The sequence below is a fragment of the Moschus berezovskii genome, chromosome 8 (genome assembly GCF_049115385.1).
Source record: "Moschus berezovskii isolate FMDL1 chromosome 8, NW_MosBer_1.0, whole genome shotgun sequence".
Taxonomy (NCBI): domain Eukaryota; kingdom Metazoa; phylum Chordata; class Mammalia; order Artiodactyla; family Moschidae; genus Moschus; species Moschus berezovskii.
The window spans coordinates 66,729,327-66,742,668 of record NC_142467.1 but is presented as its reverse complement, the minus strand read 5'-3'; the positions used below and the strand labels follow the sequence as shown (position 1 = coordinate 66,742,668).

At 48.0% G+C, this 13,342-nt stretch overlaps 1 long non-coding RNA gene across 2 annotated transcripts in view; it reads right to left on the bottom strand.

Moving 5' to 3' along the window:
• Positions 1-8,024, bottom strand: part of LOC148777084 (uncharacterized) — a 173,728-nt gene extending 165,704 nt beyond the window's left edge. For both annotated transcript variants that reach the window (XR_016038034.1, XR_016038033.1), the window contains exon 1: positions 7,889-8,024. This is a non-coding gene — a long non-coding RNA (uncharacterized LOC148777084). The remainder of the gene's footprint in view (positions 1-7,888) is intronic.
• Positions 8,025-13,342: the final 5,318 nt, after the last annotated feature.

The window sequence follows — 13,342 nt, the reverse complement described above, 5'->3', positions numbered from 1 at the left end:
TGAAAGAAGAGGTTTGCCCACTACAGAGCCTCAAATAAATCCTTGCTGGTTACACACTGGACTTTGTTTTTAAGGCACAAAATATGAAATACTCAACTGAGGTTTTCTTTTTTTAATATAGCCAAATGTTTTACTCCCCCCTACACCCCACCAGCACTTAAACTTCTCTAAGCGTTGCTACTCCAAACTGGAATGAAAAGGTCCTGCCATCTTTAAGACTTAACACATCTCCATAAAACATGACCCATTACTTTCCTAAAGAACCACAGGGCTGAGTACACACAGAACCTCAGGATCAGGTTTGGGGAGGGTGCACAGATACAGGAAGCGTCTCCAGGGCAGAACAAAGTCATGTCATTCAATCTGGGGCACATCTGGCAAATCTCAGTCTCCAGTCCTGATGGTCCAAGCCAATTAACTGCTACCAGACTTGCCGCCCGTCATCTTGCCCTCAAACCCATCCAGGCTTGAGGGCCAGCATGGGTCTGGGAACCAAGGATAACACCTGCAGCTGCAAGACCAGATGTTCAGGGACTTCAGTGTGAACTTTGCAGTATTAAAAAAAAATTCAAAAAACGAAAGAGAAAAGTTAAATACGCTATCTTGGCTAGTATCCTTTGGAATGACTTTGAAAGCCTGATGGTGAAATGGAGCCGTCTGGATTTTTTTTCTCTCATGCCTCCCCCAAAGTCACTGAAAGAAGACATCAAGGAATAAGCTAGTTGGGATCTCATTCAAGAGCCCCTCTGCACTTCCGCACTGAGAGATAAGGTGGAGACCCTGGAGCCTCGTGACAACCCAGACTCCATGAAAGGCAAACATGACTTCTCTCCTCTGTCACCCATGAATACAAAACCTGATAGAACAGAAAAAAAAAATAAAAGAACTCAGTGAAAGCACCAGAATTGTTGGATTCAGGATGAATATTAACTTGTAGCTCAATCCACTCACTTCGAGAGCAGTTGTTTGGAACTAGTGGTGTGAACTTGAATTCAAAGACCAGGGGCAAGAAGGACCATTTTCAGCAGTGGATCTGATGACCTTGGAGGGTAACATGAGTACTGGCGATGGTGTGGAGGAAGCAGAGAAAGGGCAATTACCTTCCTAACTCCCAGAGCTTAGTTTGCTGGGTTCAGCAGTTTCTCCTGGGTTTGCACCCCACTTTCAGCAGAATTAGTCTTAACAACAAGATCTGGACTTTCAAAACACAAAGAGACAGTGTCCACCCCTGGGTCACAGTAGCACCTAGATTTTTTAAAAAAGAAAACTGTGTAAAAATAAACTCCAAACTAAATGGCCAGAGAAGAGAGACCAGTCAGCAGCTCAGGATGGAGACAGGAGGAGGGAGCTCGACCAGCGCAAGGACTCTGCTCACAGTGGGTGTCCCGTGACTGCCAAGTGTCAAGGGCCAAGCGGGAGAAGCTTGCCCTTCCCAGCAGGGCCGCTGGAAACACAGACAGGACGACTCACTCCTCCATGCCAGGTTCCTCCCAGCCCTCACAGCCCAGCCCTAGATGGCAACACTGGCTTCCACTGGGTCCATAGACACTAATTGGGCACCTGCTGTTTGCCAGGCCGAGTGCTGTGATCTGGGCATACCACATTGCATGAGAGTGTGGCCTGGCTGGATATATAGACATTTAATAAGTAATTGCACAAGCAGTTTTGATGCGCAGTTGGGATAGATGCTTCAAGGCCACAGGTGTGCTGTGTATTTGGTGGCCACTTTCCCTCCTCAGACTACACCCATTGTCTAAAGCAAGGAGAGCTTGGGAGTCACCCCGAAGGCCTTCCTGTGCATACATCTGCCTGTGCAGGTTTCTGACTGCTGAGGATGAGTCCTACGACTACCCTGATGCCTGGGGACCCTGCTCACGGGGTTGCCCCTCTCACAGGCTATACCCATGGGCTGGTCCTGCGTTACTTGTATTTCAGTATAGATGTTTAAATCTATACTTAAACATCTGCCCCATGCCAGATTCATCAGCCTCAGACACCACCCTTATTGCACCATTCCACTCCTCAAACACTATTTCCAAGCAGGCACCAGCCCATCAGAACTTATTTCTCCTAGTAATAGGAAGTTTAGTTGCTAAGTCGGGTTCTACTCCTGCGACCTCATGGACTGTAGCCCACCAGGCTACACTGTCCATGGGATTTCCCAGGCAAGAATACTGCAGTGGGTTGCCATTTCCTTCTTCAAGGGATCTTTCCCACCCAGGGATCGAACTCGGATCTCCTGAATTGCAGGCAGATTCTTTACTGACTGAGCCACCAGGGAAGCCCAGATTTCTCCTACCCAACCATGTAAAACCTCTATTTGGGGGAAAGAAAATGTTACTGAGTTCTGACATTGCCACTTAATAAGTTATCTCATTTATTGAAATTCAGCAGACTTCATAAAGGCCCCTTTATTTTCACCCCGTCCCCACACACCCCATGTTACTCCTGCCTCAGGTTTTGGTTTCAAACCTAGAGGGTCCTCTGCCATCTTAATTCTCACTACCCTTCAAGGCTTAATCAGGGGATGCCTCTTCTGTAAAATCATCTTCATTGCTCACATCAGTGGAGACCTGACTGAAATCCCATCTTGAACAAAAGCTGTTCTCATAACATCCTGGATGTACCCTGGGATGCAGAGATAGCAGGAGGACTGCCTGAGGCAGCCCTGGAGCCCTGCCTCTTCCCCACCCAACCTGAGGCCTCCCTGGGCCTGTGTTAGGTGCTCAGTCATGTCCGATTCTCTGTGACCCCATGGACTGCAGTCCGTCAGGCTCCTCTGTCCATGGAATTCTGCAGGCAAGAATACTGGAGTGGGTTGCCATGCCTTCCTCCAGGGGATCTTCCCAACCCAGGGATCGAACCTGGGTCTCCAGCATTGCAGGCAGATTCTTTACCATTTGAGCCACCAGGGACTCCTCAAACACAATCACCAAATGGCCAGAACCTAGGAGCGCATACCTGGAGCAACCAGAGGTAGGCTCAGGAGTTTTTGACATTTCAAGTGTGGCATCTTGTGCCTTCAACCAAGTTTGCCATCCCCTTTGCTGGCCCCCTTTTCCTCTCCTCCTTCTCTAAGTGCTAGAGGACTCTCAGAACGCTTTCATTCCCCTTCTGCCCCAGCCCCCTGCGGCTTTAAATGCCATGCAGGTACCCATGGCTTCTGTGTTTATATCACAGGCCTAGACCTTTCCCCTGAGCTCCATCCAGGGTCATAGACCCAGGCTCCTCCTCAGGTCTCCACATAGAATGTCTAAAGGAATCTTTAGCTCCAGATATCTGAAATTACACTTCTGATGCCCTCTTGATTTCCATTTATTGCAAAATTCATTCCTTTCCCAGGCTTCTCCCTCTTGGTAAAGAACCTCACCATTCATCTATCCAGTTGCTCAGGATAAAAATCTAGGCATCCTCCACGATTCCTCTCTTTCCTTCATCCCTCACAGCCAATCAGTCACTCAAGGCAGGTTCACCCCCAAAATAACCAGTTCTTTTCACCACACTGTGCCGCTCTGGCTCACTCACTATCACATCTGCCTGGAAGCACCGTCTCCACTGTTCTTCCCGATTCCGTGTTTGCCTGCTGTCCGCCCTCCATAGAGGAGCCAGAGTGACTTCGTCCCTCCCTGGCTTCTAGACTCTCTTACACTAATCCCTGAACTCCTTTCTGTGGCCACAAGGTCCCATGTGATCCATCCTCTGACATTTCTCCAACCCCAGTTCCCATCACATTCCTTCTGATCAGTCTTCTTCTGGTCCTCAAACACACCAGCCTCAGCCAAATGTCAGGGTCTTTGCCAGAGCTGATCCCTTTTGAGAGTGTTCAGTCTTCACATGTCCACATGACAAAGTCTTTCTTGTCATTCAAATCTATACTTAAACATCACCTCCTCAGAGAGGCCTTCCCAGACCACCGAATTTAAGGTAGCTCCCCATATCTTCCTCCATCATTTTTGACTCAGCATCTCTGCTTTACTTTAGATTCATGTGTAACGCTCATCCCTAAAGGCATACTGTCCATTTAAACTTATGTACTTGTTTGTTGTCTGTTTCCTCCAACAGAGGGAGGGCAGGAACTTATTGGCCATGTCCACTGCTGCTTCCTAGTGCCCAGTGCCCGGCACTCAGTGGGCACTTATAAATGTTTGCTGGATATTTCCTGAACTCTGACATGGTCACTAGACTGGGTCCTGCACCTAATCTGAACAAAAAAAAAGGACAAACTGGGCTGCGGCTTCCAAAACAAAGTTCCTGGGGAGATGCCTCCCCGTGGACCATCTTGTTAACCATCTGGTGATTGACTTCCCATGGAGAACAGACTGGAGCAAGGGACAGGCCAAGATGACCACAGAGCATCTCAACCGCAAGGCCATGTTCATCTTCAGAAGTCATCAGTCCCCTGTCCAACATGGGAGAGCTCACCCTCCACACCATCCAACAGAAATATAATATAAGCCACAAATAAGGGCCAAATAGGTAACTAAGACTTATCTAATGGCCACATTTGAAAAAGGAAAAAAAGAAGCAAGTGAAATTAATTTTAATATTAATTAAGTATCAGTGTTTTATTTAACCCAGTATATCTCAACTATTAGTATTTCAATCAGTATAAAAAAAATTAACTGGCTATTTTACATATTTTCTTTGTCCAGGTCTCCAGACTCGAGTGTATATTTTATACCTGCAGAATATCTCGATTTGGACCAGCCACATTTCAAGTGCCCAAGAGTCATGTGTGGCTGGTGGCCATCCTGTTGAACAGTGTGGGTCTAGAATAACCGAGTTCCAACTGTGCTAGACTTGAGGAAGGCATTATGTCAAAATGGGATGTACTTTAGTTTCAGATGTTTCATCTTTTTACATGACACAAGTTTTCCTGCATTGAGAGAAAAACACAGAGTCTGCAATGATTTTTCTTCCTTTCCCCTAAATTTCTACAACAGAACCCTTTGCAGTCCCTTGAATCCACTGCACATGTAAGTGGTGGGAACCTACCCTCCCCTGCCAAGAAGAAGCAAGGTTTCCCCCTTGGCAATTGCTGTGGTCAGGCTCCTGTATTTCCTTGCTCCAGGTCTACCGAGAGATTATCACAGTTTATTAACTGACTTTAATAGGAATCTGTTTCTGATAGTAGAACTAATGAATCCTATAAGCCAGTTGCAAAGGGTAAGAACAATTCCATTCCAAAGAGAGAAGAGGCTTATTTGGAAATCTGAGAGTGGGCAGGAATTGCACACGTTCATATTAACAAGTTTCATCCCTAACTGGTCAAAATCTCCTCCAACGAGCTACTGGGTTAAAAACCACACAAGAGGGCATATGAAACCAGGGGCTATCACCAACAAGCACAGTGACAGCCTGCTGAATGTAAGAATGGACAACCTAACACTACGATTCCTCATGCTGGCCTTCCAGAGTAAACCCTGTCCAGGAAGAGCAAGAAATTCAACAGAATTTAAGACAGTGAGTGTTTGTCCCGGGGAGGGCCAGGTCTTAGCACAAGGCTTGGGGTGAGGGAAGGAGAGAATGGAGGAACATGTGCCCCCTTCCCTTGGAGACTGCAAGGAAGCCACACGTGGTTTAAAATACAAAGTCTTCCAGTAGGCAGCACAGAGAACATGTTCCTCTTTTGGAAGCCAAATTGAAAGGAGCTGGGGCACTCATGGATAATCTTGATCCCACGCTTGTGGACCCTGCACATTGCGGAGGACAGAGACAGCAGCCAACCTGCAAGACAAGCAAACGCAAGGGGACGGGGAAGAGAAACGTGGCACAGTGCAGACTTCCTCTCCTTTGTGATGCTCTGGGGAGAAAACATTCAGATAACTCACAGGAGCGGGAAGTTCAGCTTCCCATCGTAAAAGGATAAGGGCTGGAGAGGGCTCAGGCTGTGATAAGGAGAGTGAAGGGGAGGTAGTAACCCAAGCAACTCTGGCAAGGGCAGAAGGTCACTGCAGTCAGCAAGTCGGGCTCTAGGGACATGTCCGCTTTGGGTGTCATTTTGAAGAAGCATCAGGTGCTACAGTGAGAAAGACAGTCTCAGGTTTTCTGAAAAACCAAATAAAGAACCTTGAGGATAAGGAAAACTAGAGCTCAGTAAGAACGTTCTAAATTGTGCCAAAGCGCAGACATTTTCTTAAATTCTGCTCGGATTTAGCTCCCACTGTACTGCGTGCATACATATGATGACATGGCTTGTTCCAGGTGTTTCTCAGGTCCGGGGCGCCTCAGAACCCAGTTGAGGGCCCCACCCTGACCAACTAAGTCAGAATCTCAGCGCGAGGGGCCTGGGTATCAGTGTGTGGTTCTAACAGGCAGCCAGGGTTGAAAACCACTGCTCCAGGGGGCTGAAGTAAGACCAGGGCTGAAAGGGACAAGAAGAAGCATATCTACCCCAGGAACAGAGAAGTTCTAAACCAGTGGGTCCCCCATGGGGCCACTGACAGCACAAGTGTGGGCTTCTCTTGCTGAGGTCGTCCTAGCTCTGACTGAATCGTGCAGAGGAGACTTGAATTACTTTCGGCTAAATCTTAGATTCCAAGAGAAGCAAAAATCAAGTGCCTCGTGATTCAGCTGCTTCCATGGGAAGGCACCCATTTCCCACTTCCCAACTCAGGACTGCAGGTTCGGAGAAGGTTTGCTACCTTACTGATGTCTGAGAGGTGGCCTGAGACACTCATTTGGGATAACAAAACCTGGGCATTCTGGACCATTCCAGTAGTTTGTGGGAGCAATGGGACAGAATACTTGAGATAAGACTGTCCTCCAAACTACAGAATGTGGCATAGTCATAACGGTCTTCATGTGTTGCTCTGTGCCAGGGCGCCCAGACTCTGCTGCTGCTGCTGAGTCACGTCAGTCGTGTCCGACTCTGTGCGACCCCACAGAGGGCAGCCCTCCAGGCTCCCCCGTCCCTGGGACTCTCCAGGCAAGAACACTGGAGTGGGTTGCCATTTCCTTCTCCAATGTGTGAAAGTGAAAAGTGAAAGTGAAGTCGCTCAGTCGTGTCCGACCCCCAGCAACCCCACGGACTGCAGCCCACCAGGCTCCTCCATCCGTGGGATTTTCTAGGCAAGAGTACTGGAGTGGCTTGCCATTGCCTTCTCCGGCCCAGACTCTGCTCAACATCAAAATCACCTGGGAATCTGGGTTTAGACCACACAATCCCAGGCCCTGCTTCCGGATTTACTAAAACAAAGTGTTAGGGGGTGAGTTCTAGGAATTAATTTTTTAATTTTCCCAGGCACAAAGTCAGATTAAGAAACCTTTAGTTGGTGCTCGTCCCCAACCACAGGTGAAAATGAAAGTCGCTCAGTCGTATCTCTTTGCGACCCCATGGACTATACAGTCCATGGAATTCTCTAGGCCAGAATACTGAAGTGGGTAGCCTTTCCCTTCTCCAGTAGATCTTCCCAACCCAGGAATCGAACCAGGGTCTCCTGTATTGCAGGCAGATTCTTTACCAACTGAACTATCAGGGAAGCTCTCAAGCACAGGTGGGGAAGTCCTGACTAATTGCCCCACATAGCAATTCCCTGAAAGCTCTGTCTTCCTGGTAAGAGTATCCAGAATTGCACCCAAGGCCCCAAAGAGAAATTTGTACCCCTATATAGCTGGTCGTGTAAAGCTGAGCTTTACAGAAGCCCACAGAGCCTGACATTTGCAAATACCTGGAGAATCATGTCAGGCAAAACCTAATGAAGCGGTTGTTGCACAGTACAGAGGAGGCAGGAAGGAGAGAGGTAAGTGGGCCTCTGAAGAGCAGGGAAAGTTCCCTAGGGCCTTAAAGAGCAAACAGGATCTGCACTCACAGAAAGGAGAGGGCATCACCAGCAAGATCTGTGGCATGGCAAAGGCCAGGGGCAGAAAAGTACACCCAGGGGCTGACCTGTCTAAAGAAGAGGATGCTCCTGAGGCCAGTGAATCCCCAGTGTGGAGGGCACGAGTTCAAAGGAGGCCCTTGCACCGTGGGGCTCTTCTGAACACAGGGTCCCAGCTCCAGGTCCCCAGGAAAAGACAGAGACCAACAGACTGCAGGCAGATGGGCAAGACTACACAGGCCAGACAAACTGCTTAGGATGCAAGTCACCCCAACTCTGCTGATTCAGATCCCCCTCAAGTTTGGCAGAGTCTCTGCCTGGTCATCATGACCGCCCCCACCACTACATTCAAGAGATAAGAAGTCCAGGGAAATCCATTCACAGCGGGGATGCTGACCCAGCACTCCCTGGGGGCCTGAGGATGCCTGATCGATTCCCTCACTGGCCCTGTGACTCTCAGATAACCCCCAGGAGGGGGCCAGTGCCACCCTCCCCACTGGAGGGCCTGAGTGAGAAATGCTGGGAAGTTTGCCCATCCGGCAGCAGATGAAATATTCCAGCTCTCCAAACCCCAGGAGTGTCATTCTGAGCGGAAAATCACATTATAGGCTGGTGTGAGGTCATTGGCTAATTAGGCAAAATGAATGACTAAGTAGATTTTAAAAGCCACGTGGCCGGTGATGCCTCACACTGAGGCACTGACCTGTCCTCGATTATCTGAGCCCTGGAGACTTAGAGAAAAGGCCTTAGCACTTAAGGGCCTAGGGAGGGCCTGGCCCTTGGGGCTTAGCTGAAGCTCAGAGTTAATCTGGGAGAAAAGTGAGACTGCTCAGTCAGTCCCCAACCACACGGCCCTCCAGGCCCTGTTTCCCAAGGACACCCAGGCCGAAGTCCACCACCCACCATGCCCTTTCCAGTGGCCCACCACCACTCCCTGGATCAACCTAAGAAAGCAACTCACACTTCCAGAAACATATCCTCACACCATGTCACTGTCTATTCCACACTATGCGAAGATTTTACTTCTATTTAAAAGAACTGTCTCATTAAATCCTCCCAATAACCCCATAAAGTTGGCTCTATAATCATCCCCATTTTACAGATGCACACAGAGAGATCACACAGCAAGGAAGGGGTGGGGCCATGATGTGTGAACCTTGCCTGGTCTGATTCCAAGGCCGTGCTTTTGTTATGATTAACACGAGATCCACTGAAGTGATGGGAGTCATGTCAGGGCACAGAAACTATACTAACTCCTCTGCACAGAGGAGATTTAACACAGTGAATGGCGTACACAAGCACTGGGACAGTAGGAAGGAGAAGGTGAGGTGACCCAGAGATGAGGAAAAGCAAAGAGCCCACACCTTCCCCTGGGCTGGGTCACAAAGGCAGGAGACCAGGTTACCAGCCTGGAGGCAGAGAGCAGGGGTTTCATCTCCAGGAGCTGGGAGCATGGAGCAAGGACCAGTGTGGTGCTGCCCACCTGTGAGACCACCCACAAGGGGAAGGAGGAGAGAGCTGAGAGGAACCAAGGCCACCCCTGCCTTCCCACCCTCAGGCCTCCAGTCAGCAGAACCCACCAGAAGCCCCCCTGGCAAGGAAGCCTGAGGAGCCCAGTCTGCAGGTAAGTCACCCCCAAAACACTCACAGATAGCTGGGTGCAGCAAGTGAAAATGCCTCGTGACTTCCACGGTGCCTGGCACAGGACTCAGTGCCCCTATACCAAATGCCACACAGTTCAGTTCAGTTCAGTCGCTCAGTCGTGTCCGACTCTTTGCGACCCCATGAATCACAGCACGCCAGGCCTCCCTGTCCATCACCAAATCCCGGAGTTCACTCAAACTCATGTCCATCAAGTCAGTGATGCCATCCAGCCATCTCATTCTCTGTTGTCCCCGTCTCCTCCCACCCCCAATCCCTCCCAGCATCAGAGTATTTTCCAGTGAGTCAACTCGTCACATGAGGTGGCCAAAGTATTGGAGTTTCAGCTTTAGCATCAGTCCTTCCAATGAACACCCAGGATTGATCTCCTCTAGAATGGACTGGTTGGATCCCCTTGCAGTCCAAGGGAGTCTCAAGAGTCTTCTCCAGCACCACAGTTTAAAAGCATCAATTCTTCGGCGATCAGCTTTCTTCACAGTCCAACTCTCATCCATACATGACCATGGGAAAAACCATAGCCTTGACTAGACGGACCTTGGTTGGCAAAGTAATGTCTCTGCTTTTTAATATGCTATCTAGGTTGGTCATAACTTTCCTTCCAAGGAGTAAGCGTCTTTTAATTTCCTGGCTGCAATCAGCATCCGTAGTGATTTTGGAGCCCAAAAACATAAAGTCTGACACTGTTTCCACTGTTTCCCCATCTATTTCCCATGAAGTGATGGGGCCAGATGCCATGATCTTCGTTTTCTGAATGTTGAGCTTCAAGCCAAACTTTTCACTCTCCTCTTTCACTTTTATCAAGAGGCTTTTTAGTTCCTCTTCACTTTCTGCCTTAAGGGTGGTGTCATCTGAATATCTGAGGTTACTGATATTTCTCCCAGCAATCTTGATTCCAGCTTGTGCTTCTTCCAGCCCAGCGTTCCTCATGATGTACTCTGCACAGAAGTTAAACAAGCAGGGTGACAATATACAACCTTGACGTACTCCTTTTCCTATTTGGAACCAGTCTGTTGTTCCATGACCAGTTTGAACTGTTGCTTCCTGACCTGCATACAGGTTTCCCAAGAGGCAGGTCAGGTGGTCTGGTATTCCCATCTCTTTCAGAATGTTCCACAGTTTATTGTGATCCACACAGTCAAAGGCTTTGGCATAGTCAATGAAGTAGAAATAGATGTTTTTCTAGAACTCTCTTGCTTTCTCCATGATCCAGGGAATGTTGGCAATTTGATCTCTGATTCCTCTGCCTTTTCTAAAACCTGCTTGAACATCTGGAAGTTCACGGTTCACATATTGCTGAAGCCTGGCTTGGAGAATTTTGAGCATGACTTTACTAGCGTGTGAGATGAGTGCAATTGTGCGGTAGTTTGAGCATTCTTTGGCATTGCCTTTCTTTGGGATTGGAATGAAGACTGACCTTTTCCAGTCCTGTGGTCACTGTGAGTTTTCCAAATTTGCTGGCATATTGAGTGCAGCCCTTTCACAGCATCATCTTTCAGGATTTGAAATAGCTCAACTGGAATTCCATCACCTCCACTAGCTTTGCTCGTCGTGATGCTCTCTAAGGCCCACTTGACTTCACATTCCAAGATGTCTGGCTCCAGGTGAGTGATCACACCATCGTGATTATCTTCATCGTGAAGATCTTTTTTGTACAGTTCTTCTGTGTATTCTTGCCACCTCTTCTTAACATCTTCTGCTTCTGTTAGGTCCATACCATTTCTGTCCTTTATCGAGCCCATCTTTGCATGAAATGTTCCCTTGATATCTTTAATTTTCTTGAAAAGATCTCTTGGTTTTCCTGTTCTGTTGTTTTCCTCTATTTCTTTGCATTGATCGCTGAGGAAGGCTTTCTTATCTCTCCTTGCTATTCTTTGGAACTCTGCATTCAGATGCTTATATCTTTCCGTTTCTCCTTTGCTTTTCACTTCTCTTCTTTTCACAGCTATTTGTAAGGCCTCCTCAGACAGCCATTTTGCTTTTTTGCATTTCTTTTCCATGGGGATGGTCTTGGTCCCTGTCTCCTGTACAATGTCACGAACCTCCGTCCAGAGTTCATCAGGCACTCTATCTATCAGATCTAGTCCCTTAAATCTATTTCTTACTTCCACTGTATAATCATAAGGGATTTGATTTAGGTCATTTCTGAATGGTCTAGTGGTTTTCCCTACTTTCTTCAATTTAAGTCTGAATTTGGCAATAAGGAGTTCATGATCTGAGCCACAGTCAGCTCCCAGTCTTGTTTTTGCTGACTGTATAGAGCTTCTCCATATTTGGCTGCAAAGAATATAAATCAATCTGATTTTGGTGTTGACCATCTGGTGATGTCCATATGTAGAGTCTTCTCTTGTGTTGTTGGAAGAGGGTGTTTGCTATGACCAGTGCGTTCTCTTGGCAAAACTCTATTAGCCTTTGCCTTGCTTCATTCCGTGCTCCAAGGCCAAATTTGCCTGTTACTCCAGGTGTTTCTTGACTTCCTACTTTTGCATTCCAGTCCCCTATAATGAAAAGGACATCTTTTTTGGGTGTTAGTTCTAAAAGGTCTTGTAGGTCTTCATACAACCGTTCAACTTCGGCTTCTTCAGCGTTACTGGTTGGGGCTTAGGCCTGGATTACTGTAATATTGAATGGTTTGCCTTGGAAACGAACAGAGATCATTCTGTCATTTTTGAGATTGCATCCAAGTACTGCATTTCGGACTCTTTTGTTGACCACGATGGCTACTCCATTTCTTCTAAGGGATTCCTGCTCACAGAAGTAGATATAATGGTCATCTGAGTTAAATTCACCCGTTCCAGTCCATTTTAGTTCACTGATTCCTAGAATGTCAACGTTCACTCTTGTCATCTCCTGTTTGACCACTTCCAATTTGCCTTGATTTGTGGACCTAACATTCCAGGTTCCTATGCAATATTGCTCTTTACAGCACCGGACCTTGCTTCTATCACCAGTCACATCTACAACTGGGTATTTGTTTCGCTTTGGCTCCATCCCTTCATTCTTTGTGGAGTTATTTCTCCACTGAGCTCCAGTAGCATACTGGGTACCTACCGACCTGGGGAATTCCTCATTCAGTATCCTATCATTTTGCCTTTTGATACTGTTCATGGGGTTCTCAAGGCAAGTATACTGAAGTGGTTTGCCATTCCCTTCTCAAGTGGACCACATTCTGTCAGACCTCTCCACCATGACCTGTCCGTCTTGGGTGGCCCCACACGGCATGGCTTAGTTTCATTGAGTTAGACAGGGCTGTGGTCCATATGATCAGATCAATTAGTTTTCTGTGATTATGATTTCAGTGTGTCTGCCCTCTGATGCCCCCTTGCAAAACCTACCATCTTATTTGGGTTTCTCTTACCTTGGTCATGGAAAATCTCTTCACAGCTGCTCCAGCAAAGTGCAGCCACTGTACCTTACCTTGGACGAGGGTTATCTCCTCAAGGCCACCCCTCCTGACCTTGAACGTGGAGTAGCTCCACTCGGCCCTCCTGTGCCCGCGCAGCCACCGCCTCTTGGACGTGGGACAGCTCCCCTCGGCCACCGCCCTGACATGGGTGGAACCACTGTCACTGCTTTCAGTTCAGTTCAGTCGCTCAGTCATGTCCGACTCTTTGCGACATTAGAGATAAAGAAAATGAAGCTCAGGAGACCACACAACATGCTCAAGTCATCCAGTTGAATTCGGGTTCAAACCCACATCTGCTTGGCTGCTAACCCTGAGGGTACACAGGGAATGGAGAGGCAGGAGCAGCCTCGTCCTGGGGTCTGCGGCCCAAGGACCTCATGGCCTGTGACTGGTCTGAGTGGGTCACTGTCCACGGTGCAGGCTGATCACTTCTCCAGCAATCATGAGCCTGGGGCTG